Source organism: Corticium candelabrum, chromosome 2, assembly GCF_963422355.1.
Source record: "Corticium candelabrum chromosome 2, ooCorCand1.1, whole genome shotgun sequence".
NCBI lineage: Eukaryota > Metazoa > Porifera > Homoscleromorpha > Homosclerophorida > Plakinidae > Corticium > Corticium candelabrum.
In genome coordinates this window covers 3545929-3561487 of record NC_085086.1, presented here as the reverse complement: position 1 = coordinate 3561487, position 15559 = coordinate 3545929, and the positions used below count along the sequence as shown (strand labels likewise).

The following is a 15559-nucleotide window of genomic DNA, read 5'->3' as shown; positions in this document are numbered from 1 at the left end:
GGTTGCTAAATTGTGTGATATGTGCCAAGCTCACAGAAAGGCACCACCGGAAGCGCCGTTACACCCCTGGGTGAACACAGAACGGCCAATGGCTTGGTTACATATGGATTTCGCTGGCCCTTTTAGGGGCAGATGGTTTCTCGTGCTGGTTGATGCGTTTTCCAAAGGGTTGGAAGTTCATCCAACGAATGCAGCAACAGTGCGTGCTACCGTTAAAATATTGCAATGCATGCTTGCGACACATGGTTTACCTAGCTTGATAGTTACCGACAACGGGTCGGTATCCACGAGAATTTGCAGAGCTTATGAAGAGAAACGGGATCACACACGTGACATCCGCTCTGTACCACCCCGCCTGGAACGTCTTGGCGGAATGAACAGTTCAGACTTTTAAAGAAGTGATGAGGAAAATAGAAGATGAGTATGGCTCACTCGAGAGCAAGGTAGAGCGCTTCCTATTCCAATACCGCCTGACACCACATGCGACAACAAGAGAAATTTCCGCATCTCTCTTGACGGGGAGGAGACCGCGCAGTCGGTTCGCTCTCTTACATCCCAATTTGGCTCAGAAGACTATACGGAAACAACAACAACAGAAACGCGACCATGACAAGATGTGCAAGGATAGGATATTTAGAGAAAGACAGCACGTCTATGTACGTAATTTCAGTAGAGGTCCAAGATGGGTGCAGGGTGCAATACTGGAGAATACTGGACCTGTTTCATTCTTCGTCCAGACGACAGACGGAACAGTAGTCATGCGGCATCAGGACCAGATTCGCTCTAGATTAGCAGGAGACAAAGGTCAGCTGCAGGACGCTACCGTATTACCAGCTTCCGTTCAGTCAAGCCATGAAGAGTGGGATGACGGAACGGAGATAACAAGGGCAAGAGCATTGCCTGAGGAGACACCGCCAAATAGGGATGAGCAATCACTTAGGGAGGAAACAGGAAGCACAGTGACACTGCCAGTGTCGCCGGCCTTACGGAGATCAACACGGATCTCGAAACCACTGGATAGACTGGACTTGTAGAGTAGATTTTTTAGTAAGTAAAGTAAGGACGTTGTTCAGCAGAGGGACTTCTAATGTTAGCAAGGAAGGGATGTAGTCTACTAGAGCACTTGGGGCGTAGCGGAGTCTGCGGAGTAGTTAGCCACAACGTGGAGCGCGGGTTTGTATAGTGCAAGAATCAGAGTTACTACAGCAACTACCTTATAGTTGCTTATAGATAGAGCCTTATTTATGATCATTGATTACATCACGTTCATCTAGTAGTCGGTAATGACACAGGCGCGGCCCCGGCCCTACGGTGGGGGTGCTTCCCGACACTGAAAGTTTATGTTGTTGTATGTCTCAAAGAAATTTTACACGTATGCCATAAGTGTCTCTAAATCAAGGATTTTGACTATTTCTGCAATAAATTATTAATTAATTAACTAATTAGAATAGAAGAAAACCTTGACAACTGTAGCGGCAGTTAGAGGGAACCTATATATCATAAGACACTACAGCAGCGCAGAACAATTAACTTAAGCAAATCTATTCTTAACTTTTAGTACTAAATTCTAACCTGATATCATATATCATGAGCAAGAACTTGGCAGATTCGCCAAAATCATTAACACTCTTAATTAACTTAATTAATTAAATGTTGTCCTCAACATTGTCTTCTTCAACATCTGATCTCGCACTTCTGTATCTATTATCGCTAAGTGTGTCTGATGACTTCTCTTTGCCGTCTGTGTCTTCATCACACACATTGAGTTCATCACAAACACTCACTGGGCAGACAATCCACCGCGGATGTTTAATAAAGAACTTTTTGATGACATCATGATGACATCAATGTCAACTTGAAACGTGTAATGAGAATAAAGCAAGGCTAGCCCGTTTAGCCGTTCTTGACCCATTGTTGACCTAATGTATGTTTTTAGTCTCCGCAAAACACTGATGCTTCTCTCACAAGAGCAAATAGTAACAGGGAACGTTGCAACACAACAATTGACAAATACAAGCAGCCACTAGCCGATGCGCCAGCTTGACTGCGTCAAAGACGTTGTCAGGTAGGGTCTCAGAAGTGGCTGAACTGCTTGGGTGGGGTGCTTCCCGGGCATACACTGAGAAGCATGCCAGGGCCGCGTCTGTGACACCACTTCAGATAGATTTATTTCGACCAATAGATGAGAAGTTTCCTTCTAGTGGTCGCAATAGCTTCATTTGTATCTGCGCTAAATACGGTCGTACGGTTGTACCGTTAATTGTTGGTCAGACTACTACTATACCTTGGTCATTTCTGCGCGCCCTCCTTTGCTAGATCCTGGATCTGCCACTGATATCTGAATGTCAAAGTGGCTGGATATCCTTTTTATTTGCTTGGCACTTGATAACTGACCTGGCAAATAACGGGGGCTAGTAACGTCGGCTACTAGTATTTTGCAGAGCTGCCAACTCTCCCGCATTGAGCGGGAGACTCCCGCATTTGGGACCCTTCTCCCGCCTGCCCGCATTTGGCATCAAATCTCCCGCATTCTGACCATTGGTGGGGGTGACCAAAATAATGGGCGTGCCTGTTCTGTGTAACTGCTACTGTACAGTTTTAGTACACATGCATGTGTACGCACATATGTTTAGTTGATATCCCAATATCAATTTCTATGTGCCAGCCCCTCTCATCATCCGGCTCTTTCATAACATACTTGGTCAAAAATACCGTCACAGAAGGAGTCGCTCAGAAGTGGAAAAGGGGGAGGGGCTGGCTACCAGATATGTATTGCTGGAAAAGCGATCAAAGAAGGCCACAAGAAAATAGAATGCAGAACTTCCCAACTAGCCACGAGAATGCGCATGTACTTTGTTCTTAGATTTATATAACAGGCCGTAGTACGTACAGTACAAGTTCTGTGTTTAACTAATTAACTATTATGTTTAGTAATTGGTGTTGATACTGTGTGTCGCTAATTAGGCACATTGATCAATCGGTTATACTAATTAAATTAGTTAATGGCTTCTACTCCAACTGGGCTTGCAAATACTTAAATTTTGATGCTTAGATATTATATTATTTAACACATTATGATATAAATTTATTGATATTAATGCTATTGTAGGCGTGTCTAAAATTTTTAAATTAAACTCCCGCATTTTCCCGCATTTTTTCCTGCAAACTCACGCATTTTGACACTGCTAGGTTGGCAGATCTGATTTTGTAAGAAACAAAATTATCCGGGATAACATAACGAACATGCGCAGAACTACATATGTCGACAACTCTTTGGTTCTTTCGATCACCATTTGTTACAGCCTTTTGCAGTAAGTAAATTTTATTGCTCTGTCTATTTGTAGATGAAGTTTCGCGTGGCCAGCCTCTTCCCCCTTTTTACTCCCCACGGGGGCTAGAACTTGTTTGTAGATAAAACGTGGACGGTTGAGTAACTGACGTGTTTATCTGTACGATGTCGTTGCTCTCTAACTCGATCAAAATGGTTGCACACGTTGGGAAATGTTGGGAGTACTGTACGTGTTCTAGCTAGAGTGTCAGAGAGAAAGAAAGATGACGTGATATAGTGTTGGATGTTGTCTCGCTTTTCTTTCGTTTGTGAGTTGTTTTGTGTGTTGGGATGTTAGACTTTGTTTTCCTATAGTTAAAAGTGTTGTTGGAATTTGGAAATGTTTTCATCTAAACAAATGATGAACCAAGAACTTTTCGTTGCGGTGGAGCTAGATGACATAGAGACAGTCACTCGTTTGATTGCAAGAGGTGCAGACGCTAATACACGTGGTGGGATACATGTGAGTTCTAATGTGTGTATTCGATGATAAATCTAACTGCACGTCATTTGATCTTGATCTATCGATCAGAATAGAATTTGACTGTTCTGTTCGAAGCATTTTATAATAAAAACAAGGAGATGGTTGAGCTGCTATTAGAAAGTGGATCAGACGTGAATGAGACTGATAACAAAGTGAGTTGATTGATTGTGTGAGTGAAGAAAGTGTGATGTTTGTTGTTGTATCCCCTATGATAACATATCAACGTTTTTATCTCTAACTCTAACAAAGCAACGCAACTTCTTTTTGGTGTGTTGTGTTGATGGTCAGTCAAGAATCGTTTCCTCTATATACCAATCTGGTTGTATTTTTTGTTTTATTTATATAATTGTGTTTTGTAACTTTTCAATAAATATTAAGTGGAGATTTAATGTGATGTATGAGGTTGATCATCACCAATCAAAAGTAAAGCAACTTGAAATGTTTTGATCTAATTAGTTTTCATTACATTCAACTTGTGAAAACTAATTGCAGTAGTTATTGTCTTATTAGGCTGACAGAATTTTTATTTTATTTCTCTTACAGCATGTGTACAGTGTGAGGGAGGAATGATGATGATAATACATTCTTGTGTGTAGTTTGGAATGACAGTTTTGATGCTGGCAGCAGAGACAGGAAATGTAAAAATGGTTGATTTACTCATTAAACATCATGCAGATGTGTTGAAGAAGAATACAGTGAGTTTGAGTATTAAGATTTTTAGTTGATATTCTGTTGTTGTTTTAAAGGGGAAGTCCAACAAAAATGAACTTAACTTCCATGAGTAGATATTACGAAGACAAATCGATTGGTATAAGTTACTCCGTTATGTTCGCTTTTGTATATACGAGAACGAGCAATGTTTCTGTGATGTGCAACGCCCACGCGCTTGCTCCGCGCTTCCTGGTCGATTAAGCTCCACCCCCTGCAAACAAATAAATGCGTTTATGGATGATTCCTATGGATATATCGAGAATGCCGAATGTGAATGCGAAGATATTACGAAGATCTGCCTTCTTGCCGTCAGTGGTTCCTCTCTAAAGTAAAATGGTGTCGGTAGAGCTGTTTTCCCGTCAGACTTTGAAGCAGAATTCCTCAATACCACGGCTTACCTAGAGAACGCGCTTGTGCTTGAGCATTTGTTTATCCTTGTTCTTTTAATATCCGAAGAGAAACGTTCAGGTGTGCAACAGAGGATGATCCTATTTTTACATCCGGGATTGTAACCTTCTACCAATCAGCAGCAAAAGAAAGTGAGCAGACCAGATGTGAAAATAGGAACGTCCTCTGTAGCACACGCCAGACGGTGCACTGAACGTTTCTCTTCGGATATTAAAAGAACAAGGATAAACAAATACTCAAGCACAAGCTCGTTCTCTAGGTAAGTCGTGGTATTGAGGAATTCTGCTTCAAAGTCTGGCGGGAAAACAGCTCTACTGACACCATTTTACTTTAGAGAAGAACCACTGACGGCAAGAAGGCAGATCTTCATAACATCTTTGCATTCACATTCGGCATTCTTGATATAGCCATAGCAGTCATTCGTAAACACATTTATTCGTTTGCAGTGGGTGGAGCTTAATCGACCAGGAAGCGCAGAGCAGGCACGTGGGTGTTGCACATCACAGAAACATCGCTCGTTCTCGTATACAAAAACGAAGAAAGCAGAGTAAGTTATACCGATCGATTTGTCTTGGTAAGATCTACTTATACAAGTTAAGTTCATTTTGTTGGACTTCCCCTTTAATGGGTATTGGAAAAAATTCAGAGGCATGTGGCATCTTAGGCTCGAGTGTCCAGCCGGTCATCTCCCTCGTAGATTTTCGCTTTGAATTTTTACAAAATTATTTTAATTTGAATATATTTAATTTTATTTTTAAAAATTGTACTTTAGTTAATTAAGGCAGACAGACAGACAGACACTCTTCAGTTTGTTCTTTATAGTCTTTGTAAGACCCTGCTATAAGGGTTAATTGTAGTGTATCGCATATTAGACTTTTAGAAGTTGCTCAGTTTGATTTAGCCTGTAATAGTTCCGATTTATGAAAATACTAGATACATGACGCATCCTTCATACGGGCAGAGTACTGTAGTGTTATGACGGAAGACTCAGTTTGAGCGTGTGTAGACACGTCATGTGCATGTTTTTGGTAGAAATCGACACACTCCCTCTGTGGATTGAGTTCAAATGACTGGTGTGGGTGTCTCTTTGAATAAACTGGAATGTGCTAATTAGTTAATATCCCATTGAAGACAAATGAAAACTTAACTGAGCGTCCCATTTCGAAATAGTTGCAGCGACTTTCCCTTTCAGAGATATATATCTCGGCAACAGAAACTTGAAAGCCACGTGCAGTTTCTTACTCACCCATAGGATACATGCAGTAGCTTGACATGCAGGCATGCATGATTTAGTGCACTGTTTGCTCTCTGTTTTCGATGTTTTCACACTACCAGTGTTGCGCTCAGTGCGGGAAACGTGTAGGTTGGATTCAGTGCAAATGCAGTCACACATCTCTTTAGTGAGTCTTCTTGGAGCCATTTCAACAGTCTCATTGGATGTTATCACTTTGAAGCCGTTGCAGGAAACAGGCGTATCGAATGTGGCAGGTATTCGGCGAGCGTACTCGGAAAAACTGATGGTAGGCGTATTTCTAATTAACCAGCTATCCTACACAGAAATATCTTGTTGTTTCTTACGTCGCCGGTAATAAATGACACGCTCCGTGCATACCGTCCGAGGTCAGCTTAATTTGGTGGAGGTCCGATGAGCCGTTGCAGAGTAATTCGCTTGCGAGTGGAGGCGGGTTCTTCTGGGATATTTTAAAATGTACTCAGCACATTTCCAATCTATACACACTGACCATTACTAAAGTGGACCTCTACGTCTTTGCTCTGGACGTAGTCTGATGTTATCCAATGTGCGTGAGTAGAGGCGGGTCCTCCTGGTATATTTTAGAATATACTCAGCACGTTTCCAACCTACCCACGCACTGAACAATATTTCTTTTTGGAACTCTTATCTTTTTGCTCTGGATGTAGTTTGATGTTTCAGATAAACAAATCAACTACATCTTGCTCAGATAATGCAGTCTGATGGGACTGCTGGCATGTGAACAAACAATGGATATTGAAAGTAAGCATTGCACTTAGTTATGATAAAACAAAACTACCCTGTGAGATTGAGTTCAAGTAACAGAACTTCCTTCAAATTGAGTCTATCAGGGGCATTCTGTTTCCTTCTTGAATGATAAACAGCAGTATGTCGTTGTACGATGCACCGCAAAAGGGGACCCGTCTGAAGCTGGAAGCCGACACCACCCTGCCTATGTTCTTACCTATGCTGAGTTACGCCCGTACCCCAAATTTTAGCCACGTGGGTGATCCAGTCTAGCTGACTATCAAACTTATATATATATATATATATATATATATATATATACATATATATATATATATATATATATATATATATATATATATATATATATATATATATATATATATATATACAAACACCGCCAATTTTAGTAGTATAGATGCCTTTGACAGACAGGCAGACAGACAGAGTCTTGGATATAACATGTTGACAGTTGTACGTAGTTGAGGAGGGAAGAGATCAAGAACTAAGAAGCATGATTTTCAAAGGTTTGTTGGTGCCCGTGGCATTTGCCACCATCGCCTCTTGCGTCAGTCCAAGTTCGATGTTGGGGTGTCTATGAATTGAATGAATTAATGCTTTTCATGTTACTTTGATGTTGTTCCATATTTGTTGTTGTGCCTCAAACATTCTCAAATTTCCTGCAGTTGATATTGTGCGCAAGTGTAGGTCTGTCATTCTTCTTGATGTCTTCAGATTCTGTCAACGTATTACAGCCTTACTTTTGCCACATCCTCGTGCCCTCATGGTCTAGTACGTACTCCAGGGATTCTGCTGCTATTACACATATCTAAATCTGATTTTCTCTTTGGTGGCTTCTGTCTGGTTGATTGATCATAGCCTAATTACATTGCCCACGTGAAGATTGATTGTGGTCATCATCTATCTGTTTCTATTTTCAAACTCCCGGGCTGTATTCTACTCATTATACTACTTCTAGTATACTACATTATGCTTACATGTAGCTGTAGGTTTGTTGCTCTTGATAGTGTGGGACAGTAGTTTTACTTAGTTGTAGTGTACTAGATTTCAATGTTGAAAATAAAGGAAAATTGACAGACAGACAGACAGACAGACAGACAGACACAAAAGCATGGTGATTGTCCTTTGCATCACGCATGGGGCTGCATTATGAGATGCTGCTCTGCTCAGTCATACAACTTATGAGTGTGGAAAGAACATGCTGTAATCGCCAGGGATATCACCTCACGTGTGGAACAGGAGGAGGACCTATTTGGACACATAAAGCTTTGTCTAACATGTGAAGTGGAGTGATCACACATGCATCAGCAGCAATAACATGCCTGACGTTATTGCTTTTGATGCTCAAACAGTCGAGTACCCATGGGCATGTGATGTTGTTTCTTAAGCTGCTAGAGAGAGAGAGGTTTTGCAGCAGCAAAATGAGTGTGTGAGAAATTTGAAAATGTTGTATTGAGCATGACATCAGAGGTCATTCCTCCAAATGCATCTGATCACACTAGTTTAGGGACATTTTGGTCATGGGGACAGAAAGCAAATGAAGTCTTGCATCAGCTGTCCATGCAATCTGGATGAAGAGGGGAAAAGATCAGCCAAGAATTCAAGACTTTCTGGTGGCGGTATTTTTTACATTACAGTGATGCAGTGCAAGCATGATTTTGCAGGAAATTATTAAGATTGGGTCAATCTAAGAACATGCACCTTGATCAATACCCTCTGTAGCTGGTTAGTTGCTAGATGTGACTTGTATGGCCCACTTTGGGTTGTGCTAGTAAAATGCCTTGGTTTAGTGGTTGCTTTAGTGTGTTTAGTGTGTAATAGTTCTGATTTTTGATAGTATATGGTTTTGCCAGACAGACAGACAGACAGATAGAATCAAGTGTATTGTCAACAATCTTCGCTACTACAACAGTTACTGTTAAAACAAAATGTTCTACCTAGAGTCCAAGGCTACAGACAGACAGACAGAGACAGACATCCCGGATGTTGAACGGTTGCAAGCAAGAAAAGGAAAGATCTGTTTTTACTTCTTTTTGCTCATGTCTGAGACTTTCTCGGAACGGGAGAATTGCCCTGTTCGTTCGTGTTTGTTTGAAGGATCTTTACAGCGAGTTTTGAATCACATTCGCCAAAGTCACAACTCTGATGACCTACCTCATTGCTTCGTCACACATTTGGGCTTTCAGTGCTGTCAATTCTGCCAAGAATGGTTCGCTAAGTTAACTCAACATCTGGTGCAATGCAAAGTTTGTTTGAAATCTAGTAAGGAAAAGCCTACTGTCGTTTCTCAATCTGTTTTGATTTCATCACCTACACCAGATGTTGATGTTGCTGTGGCAACGGATGCGAATGACATCAAGCCGGGTCCTATCTCATCGACGTGTACACGTCGTTGGAATCTGCGGCATGACAATATGTTTGAGGAATATCCGTAGACGACATTCTACATGCAACGCCACCTAGATCTGTTCAAGTCATCAGGCCGGAGATGAAATCTTGTTTTCTAGATAGTTGTGAACCGGTCCTAGCTAGGATTAGTGAATACCCTGGTGATGAAGATGCATGGAAATTGCTTTTTCTGCTTCCTAGGATGCTGTTGTCTCCTCCCGCAAGAGGTGGGAAAACGAAGAATAAGTGTATTATTGGAGCATATGATGATTTCAAGAACTTCAGATGGGATCAGTTGATTGATCGCAAGACCAGCCAGATGATGTCATCGGAAGGTAGAAAAAGATCTAACCAGGAAGTCAGCACTCCGTTTGATCAGATGTGGTGAACTATCCAAAGCAGCACGAGTTCTCACAAGTTCTGGCTTGGCACCAGCAACAAAGGAGACTACTCAAAAGCTTACAGCAAAACACCCTAGGAGGTCCTCAGTAATTGAAGAGCAATTAGCAGATCCTTTTATTGAGTCTCCTGTAGTGTTGTCATCACATCAATTCATTACCATAAAGAAAGCTTCTAAAGGATCAGGATGTGGACTCAGTGGCTGGAGGTATGAACATCTTCGAGTTTTGATATCTGACTCATTCACAGCCGAGAACCTTTTCAGAGTTTGCTCTATTATTGCAGCTGGCTTAGTTCCTGAACCAATAACAAAGCTATTGTGTGCAGCTCGTCTTATTGCTCTGCCTAAGTCTTCAGGAGATGTGAGGCCCATTGCAATAGGTGAAGTGTTTCGACGAATAACTGCAAAGACTATCTGTTCTCAATACAAGGACTCTTTTAGTAAATTCTTTGCTCCTTTACAGCATGGCATTGCCACAGATGGTGGAGCCGATCTTTTGGTTCATGATGTTCAGTTGCTGCTAGGTTCTCATAAAGATTGGTTGGTTATGAAGACTGATGCCAAGAATGCCTTTAATTCTGTTAAAAGGTCTCATCTACTTACTCAGGTCTCAAAACACTTTCCTGAGATGTTTCCCCATGTCAACCAAATGCACGCAGGCTCTGGTCCCCTTATCTACTTGCAAGGAGACAGCCCTGTCATACTGTCTTCTGAAGAAGGCATACATCAAGGGAATCCTTTGGGTCCAGTTATGTTTGCTACTGCAATTCAGGAATTGTTGACCAAATTGCAGAATGATCATCCTTGTGTAGTGGTCTTGGCATATCTAGATGATGTGTTTCTAGTAGGCCCTTATGGTAATGTCTTGGCAGTCTTTGAAGACCTGAAGCCTATGTTCCATAATATTGGTTTGGACATTCAGGACACCAAGTGTGAGATTTACAACCCTTCATCTGTCGAGATTGAGTGACATACATCTATTCCTATCACAACAGAAGGAATATCTATTCTGGGAATTCCTGTTGGAAAGGAAGATGTCATGTCACAGGCATGTGTTACTATTGCAAAACATGGAGAAAATTTATGCCATCAACTACTCACTTTAGGAACTCAAGAGGCTATGTTATTGCTAAGACTCTGTCACTTACCAAGATGTTTTACTTATCTCGAAGTGTTAAACCCAAAAGCATGCAAGCTGCTGCAGTTCTTCATGATCATCTATCTCGCTCTACGTTTTCAAATTTGTTACAAATTTCTGCCCTTACTGATGAAAAGTGGAAGCAAGCAACCTTGCCTATCAGGTATGGTGGTTTTGGCTTGACATCATTACAAGAAATATCAAACTTGATTTTTGTGTCCTCGTGGGCTCATTCTGTGCATGAGCTGCCAAAACGTTTTGTAGCTTTAGAACCTCAGATTGATGTTTTGTTATCCTCGAAGAGTCCTGAAAATTCTGTAGGCCACATTCTTCATGAATGTTTGGATCCTGATCAATCAATGAATGATCTATTGTCTAATACTAAGCGTCTGCATCATCATCTGATAGATAAGGTCACGAAAGCTCAAGTCAATATTTTATTGGGTAAAGAATCTGGAAAGGATTCAGCAAGATTACCTTCCTTGCAAGGAAAAGGTGCAGACTCTTGGCTAAATGCCACTCCATCAACCCAGAATCTCGCAATTTTACCTGGAAATTTCCGCTTGGCGGTATTCATGAGGTTAGGGATGGCAATGCCCTTGCCTTTGTTGGCAGATGAGTACGAATGTGAATGTGGAAAAACGATCGATAGAGAAGGGTATCATCTGTTGACTTGTAAATTTGGAGGCGGACCAGTGTGGTCTCACAACTGTATGGTTTCTGTGTGGGCAGATTGTCTCAGCCAGTTACATGTACCATACTACATTGAGCCTAAAGATCGCTACACCACTTCCAGTGGAAGGCCAGACATCTATGTTGCAGAATCATTCTGCATGCCAGCAGCAGAATTAGACATTGCTCTATCACATCCATTCAGCAAAGACATCCTATCTAGAGCTGCTTATATTGATGGTGCTGCCGCATCCAGAAGAGAAAGATCAAACATACAAAGTATGTCTCCCAACTGCTACCAAGAGGGTATGCACCAACAGCAATCCCTTTGGTATTCGAACATTATGGCAGATGGGGTGATGAGGCTCAACAGTTTTTAAAGACTCTTTCTCTCATGTCTTACGATGAGGACGGTCATCAGAATGCATCCAATTTTACAACATATTGGAGACAACGTTTATCAGTTTAGTTACAACAATGTAACACTAGAGTGATTTCCAGGAAGACATCCCGCTTACTGGAACATACAAGGAAAGTGAAGAGAATGAACAATATACACAAGTATTAATGTGCTTTACTGTACAGCCTTATGTAGGGCTGGTTTTTGTAGAGTTTTAGTTTGGTAGAGATTTTGTGCGATTGGGACAGTAGAGTTGCTTAGTTGTGTTGATTGTAGATTTCAATGTTGAAAATATATGTATTGGACAGACAGACAGACAGACAGACAGAACATCATTCATTAGAGTTTTAGTATTATTTGATCTGTATGTCTCAGTAGATGGACATTTAGCTCAGCAGTTTTTACCTATAGTGCTCTTGTAAAATTTTGCTTATTGTGTTCAATAGTGAAATAAGGCAGACAGACAGACAGACAGACAGTGCAATCCATCCGCAGTGGAGTCAAAGCAATGTTTCAAAGCTGTTGTGCGATTTCTCTGAAGAGAATCAGTTTAAATGCTTATGATGAAACTGCGTGGAAGTTGCTGTTTCTTATTCCCCGGATGGTACTCTCCCCTCTGGGAAGAGGAGGCAAGAAGAAAGGTGGTAACATTAAAGAAACTTACAGGAGATTCTTTGCTTACCAGTGGGAGGAGTTACTATGTAACATTGATTTTCCAGCAAGTCATCAGGAACGTCAACCCTCAAAGGAACCTACTAGTAAGGGGGTTGAAAAAGCAGCACTACGGTTGGTTAAGTGTGGAGAAACAGCTAGAGCTGCAAAGGTGTTGATGAGTTGTGGTCTTGCACCAGCATCAGAAAGAGTAAAATAGCTAGCAGCCAAACATCCTGCAAGAAGTGTTAGCACTGAGATTGATCATGATGTGATCTCGAATACAACTACAGAGGTCATTAATCTTGATGCAGTCAATTTGTTTAACGTGGTCAAATGACTTCCTAGAGGTTCTAGTGCTGGGCCTTCTGGATGGAGGTATGAGCACATCCAGGCTCTTTCAAACAGCCTCATTACTTCTGATCATTTGCATGCTGTGTGTGCAGCTATAGCATCAGGATCTCTGCCAATATCGATCTGGCCACTTCTCTCATCATCTAGATTAATTGCTCTACCAAAGGCAAACGGGGATATTCGGCCAATAGCAATTGGGGAAACACAGAGAAGAGTCACTGCTAGAGCTATTTGTTTTCAAAAGCGGAAGGAATTTGCAGACTATTTCACACCCTTACAACGCGGTGTTTCAGTTGAGGGAGGTGCAGAGCTATTGGTGCAGCAGGTGCAGCTTCTTATGGAAAAATATGAAGACTGGATTCTACTTAAAACTGATTTGAAGAATGCATTTAATTTAGTAAGCCGGTCTCATTTGCTGAACCAAGTGCTTATTACGTTTCCTGATATTTACAATCACGCTGCACTAGTGTACTCTGACATCAACCCACTAATCTATCTTCAGAGATCTCATCTGGTTATTCTCAGCTCTCAAGATGGTGTGCACCAGGGAGACCCACTTGGTCCTGCTTTGTTCTCAATTGCAATGCAACTCATTTTGGAAGATCTACAGTCTCACAACACAGAAGTAACAATTCTGGCTTACCTGGATGACGTTTATCTCCTTGGCAGCCCTGATCGAGTGTTTCATGTCTTTGAAAGGCTGAGATCTGCTTTCAGCGACATTAATCTCATGATTGAGGAAAAGAAGTGTGAGATATATTGTTCCTCATCACCGTTGCTTAGCACCATCTCTCAGTCAACTTCCATACCAGCCACAAGTCAAGGATGTAGAATTCTGGGCACACCTATAGGAAGCTCATCGTACATCATCGAATCTTGCGCTGATGTTGCACAATCAGGATCTAATTTGTGTGGTAAGCTGTTGCAGTTGCAAGATCCACAGTGTGGCATGCTCTTGCTGAGATACTGTCATGTTACTCGGATGAACTTCCTATCACGAACTGTTCAACCTAGACTTTTAGAGTCCGCTGCAGCCATCCATGACACACTGACAAGATCAACGTTCACCAATCTCTTGGGTAGAGGCAATCTAACAGACAGGCAGTGGCTTCAAGCAACTTTACCAATACGACATGGAGGATTTGGTCTCACAGCTTTAACATATATAGCACCATTTGCGTTTCTGTCTAGTTGGGCTTCAACCCTGCATACAATAACAAAACAAATTCCCGATGCTGAGAGATTGCTTGATGAAGTTCAGAATTCACATCATTCAATAGTTCCATCAGCAGAGATTTGTGCAATCTTTTGCTTCAAAACAAAACTCTCGTAGAAGTTATCACCGACAGGAAGCAACTACAGCACAGGCTGACTGAGGAGTACATGAAATCTCTGTCAAATGGTTTTATTCAGAATTCATCTTCGACTAGAGACCAATCTCGAATGAAGTCCTTGCAAGGCAAAGGTGCAGGAGCGTGGCTCTTGACAGTACCATCATCATCATGGCATGCATTATCTCAGTGCGATTTTTGCTTGGCATCCTTGATGAGACTGGGCTGCCAAATGCCTTTGGCTTCTGGTCAGTGTGACTGTGGGAAAGAGTTAGACTCAGATGGATACCACCTAATAACATGTAAGACTGGGGGCGGCCGGTAATCAGCCATAATGACATGGTTTCAGCATGGTCAGACTGTTTGAGTCAACTGCAATTACATCACGTAAAAGAACCCAGCCGAAGGTATGTCAATTCTGAAGACATATCAGACATAGTTGTATTCGATTCAGCATTGGGGGTGGATCTTAATTGAATTGGATATTGCTCTAGCGCATCCCTGGAGTAATGAAATAGGAGGTTTATCAGCTACAACTCAGAGAGCAGCGGCAACCAGAAGAGAATCTGAAGATCAAAAAGTACGACCAGGACCTCTTGCCTGGAGGTTTTTGACCAACATTTGTGCCTATAGTTTTGGAACATTTTGGCTGTTAGGGAGAGAAAGCTGAAGACTATGTGAAGAAACTGTCACAGCTATCAAGAGACGAAGACGGAAACCCAAATGCATCAACCTTCAAGACATACTGGAGATCTGTGTTTCTGTGTGTCTACAACGATCAAATGCTAGAGTGATTGACAGAAAAATAAAGAAGATTGTTTCAAGAGACAGCCACATGAGCATAAGTAGTCGTAGGTAGAACCAAGCCCTATTGGCTTGGGTAGTATTTAGTTGCTTTTGCTTAGATGGTGTATAATAGTTCAATGTTTGAAACTATATGTATTGACAGACAGACTGACAGACAGACAGACAGGCAGGCAGGCAACTAGACAGACAGGCAGGCAGAAGAGAAGACATCAAACATAGCAAATATTCTAAAGAGCAGTTGCTAGGAGGGTATACTCTTGCCCTTATTTCACTATTTTTTGAACACTTTGGTGGGTGGGGAGAAGAAGCATCAATGTTCCTCAATAAACTTTCCAAACTGTACAGAGATGAAGAAGGAACAAATATCCCTCAGATTTTAGGACTCATTGGAGAAGACACTTGGCAGTACAACTTCAGCATTGCAATGCCTCGGTGTTGGCTAGAAAGATGATCAGAGTAACATATGG

The 15559-nt window shown here is 41.6% G+C and overlaps 1 long non-coding RNA gene across 2 annotated transcripts; it reads left to right on the top strand.

Moving 5' to 3' along the window:
- Window positions 1–3246: 3246 nt before the first annotated feature.
- LOC134198061 (uncharacterized) lies at window positions 3247–4510 on the top strand. 2 transcript variants are annotated; one of them, XR_009972746.1, is made up of 4 exons: window positions 3247–3311; window positions 3644–3791; window positions 3866–3964; window positions 4409–4510. It is a non-coding gene; the product is annotated as an uncharacterized LOC134198061 (long non-coding RNA). The 2 variants fall into 2 exon arrangements; XR_009972747.1 differs by having other exon boundaries at window positions 3861–3964.
- Window positions 4511–15559: the final 11049 nt, after the last annotated feature.